We start from the raw sequence: 9,655 nt of genomic DNA on the forward strand, positions 1-9,655 counted from the left end.
TTGGGCTTCAGACACTAGCCTGAGATGCCCTGGTACTGATGTCTTAGGATTGGGTGATCTTCAATGACCACAACTATGTTTCTTTATGCTAGGTATGACTCAAACAGGCAGAGAGTTTTAATTTGATTCCCACTGACTCCAATTTTGTTAGGGTTTCTTGATGCCACACTCAATCAAATGCTGTTGTGATGTCATAGAGTTATAGAATCCCCACAGTGCATAAAGAAGCTATTCAGCTGGTGATATTGCACTGACCATCCAAAGGACGCCCCCCGCCAGACCCTTGTCAAGGTCAGTCACCCTCCCTCTCAAGTTTAGTTCTTTTGCACATACTTGAACCAATGTTGTAATAAAGTCAAAAGCTGTGCAGTCCTGGTGGAATCTATACTGAGCATCAGTAAGCAGGTTGTTGCTGAGCAAGTACCACTAGTTGGCACAGGCAAGGATACATTCCATCAGTAGGCCAATGTCAAGGCGCTAATTGGCTAAGTTGAATTTATCTTGCTCGATGTACCTGGGAAACTTCCCACTTTGGCAATTAGGTGGCAATGCATTGGAACATCATGGCTCAGACCACAGCTAGTTCTACAGTGAGGGTCTTCAGTACTATGGTCAGAATATTGTCAGAGTTCTTAGCCTTTGTAATGACTAGTACTATTAGTGGCTCAGTGGTTAGCACTACTGCCTCACAGTGCCAGGGACCTGGGTTTGATTCCAGCCTCAGGTGACTGTCTGTGTGGAGTTTGCACGTTCTCCCCGTGTCTGCGTGGGTTTCCTCCCACAGCCCAAAGATGTGCAGGTCAGGTGAATTGGTCATGCTAAATTGCCCGTAGAATTAGGTGCATTAGTTAGGGGGAATAGGTCTGGTGGGTTACTCTTCGGATGGTCGGTGTGGACTAGTTGGGCTGAAGGGCCTGTTTCCGCACTGTAGGAAATCTAATCTAATCTAATCTATAGAATCTAATCTATAGAATCTAATCTATTTACTTGAGTTCATGTGAAGTGAATCAAATTAGCTAAAACCTAACATCTGTGATGCTGGGGGACTCCGGAAGGGGCTAATTGAGACAATATCAATTATTTCAGCCTTTTTAAATTTCAGTTTCCTCTTTTTTTATGTCCGTGGAGCACACAATGAGTGGATCTCCTTATTAAAATAGGGAACAAACATACCATAACTTGACAGTTTAATGTCACAGTAGCCAAGTGTGAATTTGGAACCATTACATTTTTGGAAAGTGGAAAAATGGCAATCAAAACTAGTTTATTGTAAATATTCTTCTGATTCACCATCTTTTCAAAATGAACAATCAGATGTAATATTGACAATATTACCAATATCATGAGAACAAATGTAAGAAGACTCTAGCATGTCAGAAAACCTGGAAATTTGTTCACGTCGGCACAATCCTCAGTTCAATGGTCTTTTGTTTAGATTCCCTACACTGTGGAAACAGGCCCTTCGGCCCAACAAGTCCACACCGACCCTCCAAAGAGTAACCCACCCAGACCCATTTTCCCTCTGACTAATGCACCTAACACTATGGGCAATTTAGCATGGCCAATTCACCTGACCTGCAAATCTTTGGATTGTGGGAGGAAACCGGGAGCACCCGGAGGAAACCCACGAAGACACGGGAAAGATGTGCAAACTCCACACAGGCAGACGCCCGAGGCTGGAATCGAACCTGGGTCCCTGGTGCTGTGAGGTAGCAGTGCTAACCACTGAGCCACCATGCCATCTTGAAGAGGTCCTGGGAACATGTTGTTCAGCAACAAAATGCTCTGACTGTTTCCACCTCTTGCTCACAGCATACCACATTAACAAAGAGCAGGCAACATTCAAGTTATGCTAATATTTTAGGACATCAAAACAGGGAATGGAGATGCCTCGACAGGCAAGGCACAACTGTCAAACAGGCTGCACAGGTGTGGAGGAGGGAAAGAGAGCAAAATCAACCCCAGTCCTCCTCATGATCTATTTACCAGTGTGTTTTGCATTTTTTTGATGTGGAATATTTTCCAAAACATAACTTTTAATTTCACTTCGCACCAGCTTCAACTTTATTTAATTAGGCAATCAATAGTTGGAAATAAACACAAAACATTTATAGAGCAATCAAACAGGAATCAGGAGCGCAAACATAATGAAGTGTTAACAAAACATTACCATTCATACGTATATAAATATGTCTGTGTGTAATACACACATATATATATGAAAATACTCCTACAAGCCAGAATATGCAAAACACTTTAGAATGTGAAGGAAAAGATTACAATGGTGATGAAGAAACAGTGCGGGACTGTGAACCATGTGTGGTTGCAAGTAGAGAAGGGATTGGGTTCACCAAGCTTTTTTGAATAAAGAGGAGAGTGGAAAGTAAGGTAAACAAGCAACAGATTCCTGAAAAGATGAACTGAACCCATGATCACCAATGGTACAACAGAGGGAAAGAGGTAACATAGGGTGCACATGCAGCTTTAAAATAGGAGAATATCATGATGGTATGGCAGTACACCCTGACAGTAGAGGAACTTCAGAATGATAAAGACTTGAAGTTCTTGCTGGACTTAGACAATAGATAGATGAAACTGATAACCAAAACAAAATGCTCTCATTTACCCAGTTGGTGGTTCTATTACATTACCATATAAATAAATCCTCCTCGCATTTCATTGAAAGTGTTTCAAAATGCTGCTTTTTCTTTCCTTTTATGTCTGTTTAATTTGTATACTGACAGCTATTTGACATTAAACTTCCATTTTATGTTTCTTGAAGACTATTTTCCTGCAAGTTGTAATTTTAATAAAAATCCTCCATTGCGTAAAAAGAATTCAGGAGCCAAGATATGCATATACTTTAAGAACAAGCACTGCCATATCCTTTCTGAATCGAACAGGAATCCTATTGACAGGCACAAATGATTTTTGTAACAACGCGTGAACAATGTTGAATTGAATCAGATATTTCTGATTTGTACCAATTCCAACTTCGGTCAAAAATTCTATGATACATCTCACTCCAGCTCCTCCTCCAAATGGAACTACCAGACAACGTTGCATCTATATTGTAAGCTGAGACAGATTGCTTCAGCTACCTGACATGTTACTGAAATACCTCTTGCATTAACAAGCACATGCTCACCCTTACACACACTTTAAACTCTGCTAATCAAAATTATTGCGTTCCTTTAAATACAATTAGGATAATTTAATTAAATGATAGTTAATTGTCAGCATTATTTGAATATCATTGAACCCTGAAATAAAAGCACTGAAGTACTCCAAAATAGATCATGTCTGAGACACTTTCTGAATTCAAATTAAGGCAGTTTACTTAAATTTGTCTTGTTCGTCCTGCTAATAAACTGCTTTAATATTCAGAATCAAAGAGTTCCTTCAGTTTTGTTTACCCATTAACAACTGTATCACATCAACATGCCAGACTTCTTGAAATCACTTGGGATGGCAAGGCGCACCAACACATGCCACTCACGTTGATTCAGAGTACCCTTTGCATCATTATGTGATGGTGAACTGTGCCCCTGGCTGCTTTGGAGGCCCTATTTACTGCAGAGGAGGGTCCCTGGTGGATAGTAGGCCTACCCCAGCAAATCACGCAGGACATCCAATCAGCATCATCCACTTTGAAGCTTGCTTTCTTTCTGGACCACATGAATGATTCATAGTTTCTCAGTGAAGAGAAAAACAAAGAGCAGAACCCATTTATGTCCTGGCTGCTTCGTGTAGCTTATTACTGACAATGTTCAACAAATTACTTACAAGATGTTCATGTTGATTTGACGGCCCAGAGAGTACACTGTTTGCTTGCCCAATTAAAATTTGCTAATCATAAAATATATTTGAAAAGAACAGAAGCCTCCCAAATAGAACTAGCAACAAACCACACCATAAAAACCTGCTGTAAACAGAGACCAGGGAGACCAGCTCCTCAGTACCATGCTCATTAACATGCATGCTTGCATTTTTTCCACCAACATCTGTTTAGATGTCTTCCTACTTTGACTTTCCAAATCAGACTAATAGAAACATTCCACACTTGTAAGTGTTATCCACCACTGTTACTGAACTTGGGTAGATCCCTCAGTGAAATTACAACATTCTTTTTCTCATGCTTGGGATCAGATTCATTTTTGCCCTTGTACTTATTTCACCTGAGAATTTTTGAGAAGTGTGTTTGAATTTCCTTCAGCTCACTGGTCTGCTTACATCCTTGGCATTCAGCATACGTCGACTGTTCAGGTTGGTCGACTTTGAATTTATAAAATTGATTCAGAATTGTTGGCTAAATAACAGTTGCTGCAAGTCAAAAAGTAATTTATTGTGTGAAGCACACTATTGCCTTCACAAAGTTGTTCCAAATTAATTTTTATTTTTGTGAATCTTGTGCCCATCACAATATAGCATGTTAGTTCTGAGGCATGAAATACTTTCCATTTCAGAACCCCAGTATCAGCATTTATCAATCCTGGATATGCACAGCATGATTCAATGAGAAATCACTCTTCTTCTATTCCTTATGAAGGATGATTCAAAATTCCACATTTCTTTTGAGTCAAAAGTGGTTAAAATCCAACACAAAGGTCTGGAATTTGGAGCTTAAGTCAGATATGACAAAGTTATACCTGCTTAATCTCCTCGTGATGGAGGCAGAGCAGGAGCAGGAGAAAGATGAAATGAAAGAATGGCATAGGATAAGGTCACACCAAATGAGAAGACCATCAGCAAGGAAAGTACAGCTTACCATGCTCACTCAGTAATGTATCAGAAGGGAATTGACGATAGATGGAATGGCTTAGTAAGAACTGGTGAAGGAAATAAATGTTCCATTAAAGATTATGCTCTAAATATTCTGTTGAGTACAAAGAACAAGAAGGAAATAGTCACTTTTCAGAACACTATACTTCATAATGGTTATGCTCTGCTATTTCTGTTCACACAACATACATATAGCTTCATATCTTAAAGTAACTGATTTTTAGCAACATTCCATTCCTGGTGCCTCTATTCTGGTTTTATCCTGAAGCATGTCTAAGATATCTGCTCCAAACATCATTCAACATAAGATGCAGAAGCAGAAGTAGGCCATTTAGCTCATCAAGTCCACTCTGCCATTCCATGACAATATGGCTGATCTGATAATGCTCAACTTCACTTTCCAACCTTTTGCCCAGCCTTGATTCCCATACTGTTAAGAATCTGTCTCTATCAGCCTTTATAATACTTAATGACCCAGCCTTGACATCCCTCTGTGGTAAAGAATTCCACAGATTCGCCATCATCTAAGAGAAGAAATTCCTCTTCACCTCCATCTTAAACAGGCAACTTCTTATTCTGAGATCATGCCCTCGGGTCCTAGACTCTTTCACAAGGGGGTGTAATCTTTCTGCATCTAACCTGTCAAGTCCCCTAAAAATCATATAGCTTTCAATAAGTCCACCTCTCATTCTTCTAAATTCCTTCGAGTACAGCTTAAACCTATTCAACCTGTCTTCATAAATTAATCCTTCCATATCTGGTATCAATCCAGGAAACCTTTCTAGATGGCCTCCAAAGCCAGTATATCTTTCCATAGATAAGCAGCCAAATTCTTCCTGCCAAAGTGCACAACTTCACATTTTACAACATCATATTCCATCTACCAAGTTTTTGCCCACTTGCTTAACCTGTCACGATCTCACTGCAGACTCTTTATGTGATCCTCACTATCTGCCTTCCCACTTATTTTTATGTTATCTGCAAACCTTAGTTTAGTACATTCCTTTTACTGATCCCAGTTATTTACATATATTGCAAATAATTGTGGCCCTAGCACTGATCCATGTTACACTCCACTAGGATATAGCTGTGAGACCTGATCTGTGGCAGGTGGTGAGGGAATAAACAAGAGAGAATAATATACTTGACCTCGTCCTTACCAATCTGCCAGCTGCAGATGCATCTGTCCATGACAGTATCGGTAAGAGTGACCGTTGCATAGTCCTTGAAGAGACAAAGTCCCGCCTTCACACAGAAAGTAATGTCCATTGTGTGGCACTATCACCATGCTAAATGGGACAGACTTTGAACATCTAGCAAGTCAAGACTGGGCATCCAAGAGACACTGTGGGCCATCAACAGCAGCAGAATTGTACTCCAGCATAATCCGTAATCTCATGGCCTAGCACATCCCCAACTCACCCATTACCATCAAGCCAGGGGATCAACACTGGTTCAATGGACAGTGCATGAGGGCAGGTTAGGAGCAGCACCAGGCATCCCTGAAGATGAGGTGTCAACCTGGTGAAACCAGCAAACAGGACTACTTGCATGCCAAACAACGTATACACCAAGTGACGGACAGAGCTAAGCGATCCCACAACCAATAGATCAGATCTAAGCTCTGCAGTATTGCCATATTCTGTCATGAATGGTAGTGGAAGATTAAACAACTCCTTGGAGGAAGAGGCTCTACAAATATCCCCATCCTCAATGATGGACGAGCCCACCATATCAGTGCAAAAGATAAGGCTGAAGCTTTCACAGCAATCTTCAGTCACAAATGCCAAGTGGATGATCCATCTCAGCCTCCTCCAGTGATTGCCAGCATTATAGATACCAGTCTTCAGCCAACTCAATTCATTCCACCTAATGTCAAGGAACAATTGGAAACACGGGATACAAAGGCTATGGGTCCTGACAACATTCCGGGAACTGAAGACTTGTCCTCCAGAACTCGCCACTTCCAGACCAAGTTATTTCAGTACAAGTACACCACAAGCATCTATCCGACACCGGAAAATTGGAAGAAACAGAGGAGTGCAGATGCTGGAGATCAGAGTTGAAGAGAGTGGTGTTGGAAAAGCACCACGGTCAGGCAGCATTCGTGGAGCAGGAGAATTGACATTTTGAACATAAGACCTTCATCAGGAATGAGGCTTGTGGCCCAAGGGGGCTGAGACACCCACATGGGCACCTGCATGGGCCTTGGTATGCCTGCCTCTTCATCGGGTCTGTGGAACAGTCCATCTTCCACAGCTGCACGGGCATCATTTCCTACCTTTTCCTCCGCTACATCGATGACTGTATGGGCTTCACTTCGTGCTTCCATGAGGAGGTTCATCAACTTCCACCCCGACTTCAAGTTCACCTGGACCATCTTAGACACCTCCCTCCCCTTCCTGGACCTCTCCATCTCTATTTCTGGCAACCGACTCAACATGGATATCTACTACACACCCACCCTGCTTCCTGTAAAAGTGCTATCCCTTATTCCCAATTCCTCTGCCTTCACTGCATCTGCTCCCAAGAGGACTAGTTCCACCATAGAACATCCTAGCTTTTATGCCTCCTTCTTCAAAGATTGCAATTTCCCTGCCCACGCGATCGACAATGCATTCTTCCACTCCCCGCACCTCTTCCCTTGAACCCCACGCCTCCAATTGCAATAAGGACAGAACACGCCAGTCCTCACCTTCCACCCCACCACATTGCATCATCCTCCGCCATTTCCACCATCTACAAACAGGCCCCCCCCATCAGGGATATATTTCCCTCCCCACCCCTATCTACGTTCCAGAGAGACCATTCCCTCTGCGACTCCCTTTTTAGGTCTACACTCGCCACCAACCCACCCTCCACTCCTGTCACCTCCCCCTGCAACCACACAAAGTGAAAAACCTGCACCCACACCTCCCCCCTTACCTCTATCCAAGGCCCCAAAGGATCCTTTTACATCCGCCAGAGACTTACCTGTACGTCCTCACACGTCATCTACTGTATCCATTGCTCCCGATGTGGTCTCCAGTACATCGGGGAGACAGGACGCCAGCTTGCAGAACGTTTCAGAGAACATCTCTCGGACACACTCGATAAACAACCGCACCACTCAGTGACCGAACACTTTGATTCCCCCTCCCACTCTGCCAAGGGCATGCAAGTCCTGGGCCTCCTCCATTGCCAAACTCTAACTATTTATGCCTAGAGAAAGAACGCCTCATTGTCTGCTCTGGACCCTCTAATCACATGTGATCAATGCGGATTTCACCAGTTTCCTCATTTCCGCTCCCCCCACCTTATCCCAGATCCAACATTCCAACTCAGCACCACCCTCATGGCCTGTCCTACCTGTCCCTCCTCTGCGACCTATCACCTACCTGTCCTATCTTCCTTCCCACCTATCTGCTCCTCCCTCCTCTGCGACCTATCACCTTCTACCCCCACCTCTATCTTCCTATCACATTCCCAGCTACCTTCCTCCCAACCCCAGCCCCCTCCCATTTATCTCTCAGCCCCCTTGGGCCACAAGCCTCATTCCTAATGATTCTCCTGCTCCTCGGCTGTGCTTTTCCAGCACCACATTCTTCGAATGTGGAAAATTGCCCACGTATGTCCTGTACATAAAAAGCAGGACAACCCAGCCGATTACCACCCCACCCGTCCAATATCAATCATCAGTAAAGTGATGGAAGGTGTTATTATCAGTGATATCAAGCAGCACTTGCGCAGCAATAACCTGCTCAGTCACGCCCAGTTTGGATCCTGCCAGGCCAGCTCCTGACCTCATTACAGCCTTGGTTCAAATGTGGAAAAAAGAACTGAATTCCAGAGGTGAGGTAAGAGTGACAGCCCTTGTTATTGGAGGTGTAGTGGACAGCGAAGAAAGTTACCACAGATTACAACGGGATCTTGATCAGATGGGCAAATGAGATCTGGAATGGGAGTTGAATTTAGATAAATGCGAGGTGCTGCATTTTGAGAAAGCAAATCTTATCAGGAGCGATGAGGAATTTGCAACAGCAACAGTATGTCATGGATGGCAGTTATAGGAAGGGGGGAATGTCTCAGATACAGTCACATAGATGGGTTAACTTCAGGAAGGGTAAGAGACGTAGGCATTTTGAGAAAGCAAATCTTATCAGGAGCAATGAGGACTTTGCAACAGCAACAGTATGTCATGGATGGCAGTTATAGGAAGGGGGGAATGTCTCAGATACAGTCACATAGATGGGTTAACTTCAGGAAGGGTAAGAGACGTAGGCACCTAGGGCAGGAGTCTTTTGTGGATATACCCATTTCAAACAGGTATGCTGTTTTGGAAAATATAGTGGATGATAGGTTCTCAGGGGAACGTAGCACGACCAGCCAAGTTTCTGGTATTGAGACTGGCTCTAATGCAATGAAGGGTACGTCGGCTTCCAAGGGATCAATTGTGTAAGGAGATTCTGTAGTTAGAGGTACAGACAGACGTTTCTGTGGCCAGCAGAGAAAAAGCAGAATGGTGTGTTGTTTCCCTGGTGCCAGGATCAATGATGTCTCAGAGAGGGTGCAGAATGTTCTCACAGGGAAGAGGGGCAGGAAGAGGTCATTGTCCACATTGGAACCAACGATATAGGAAGGGAAAAGGTTGAGATTCTGAAGGGAGATTACAGATGGTTAGGCAGAAATTTAAAAAGGAGGTCCTCAAGGGTAGTAATATCTGGATTACTCCCAGTGCTACGAGCTAGTGAGGGCAGGAATAGGAGGATAGAGCAGATGAATGCATGGCTGAGGAGCTGGTGTATGGGAGAAGGATTCACATTTTTGGATAATTGGAAGCTCTGTTTGGGTAAAAGTGACCTGTACAAGAAGAACGGATTGCACCTAAATTGGA

Source organism: Chiloscyllium plagiosum, chromosome 15 (assembly GCF_004010195.1).
Source record: "Chiloscyllium plagiosum isolate BGI_BamShark_2017 chromosome 15, ASM401019v2, whole genome shotgun sequence".
NCBI lineage: Eukaryota > Metazoa > Chordata > Chondrichthyes > Orectolobiformes > Hemiscylliidae > Chiloscyllium > Chiloscyllium plagiosum.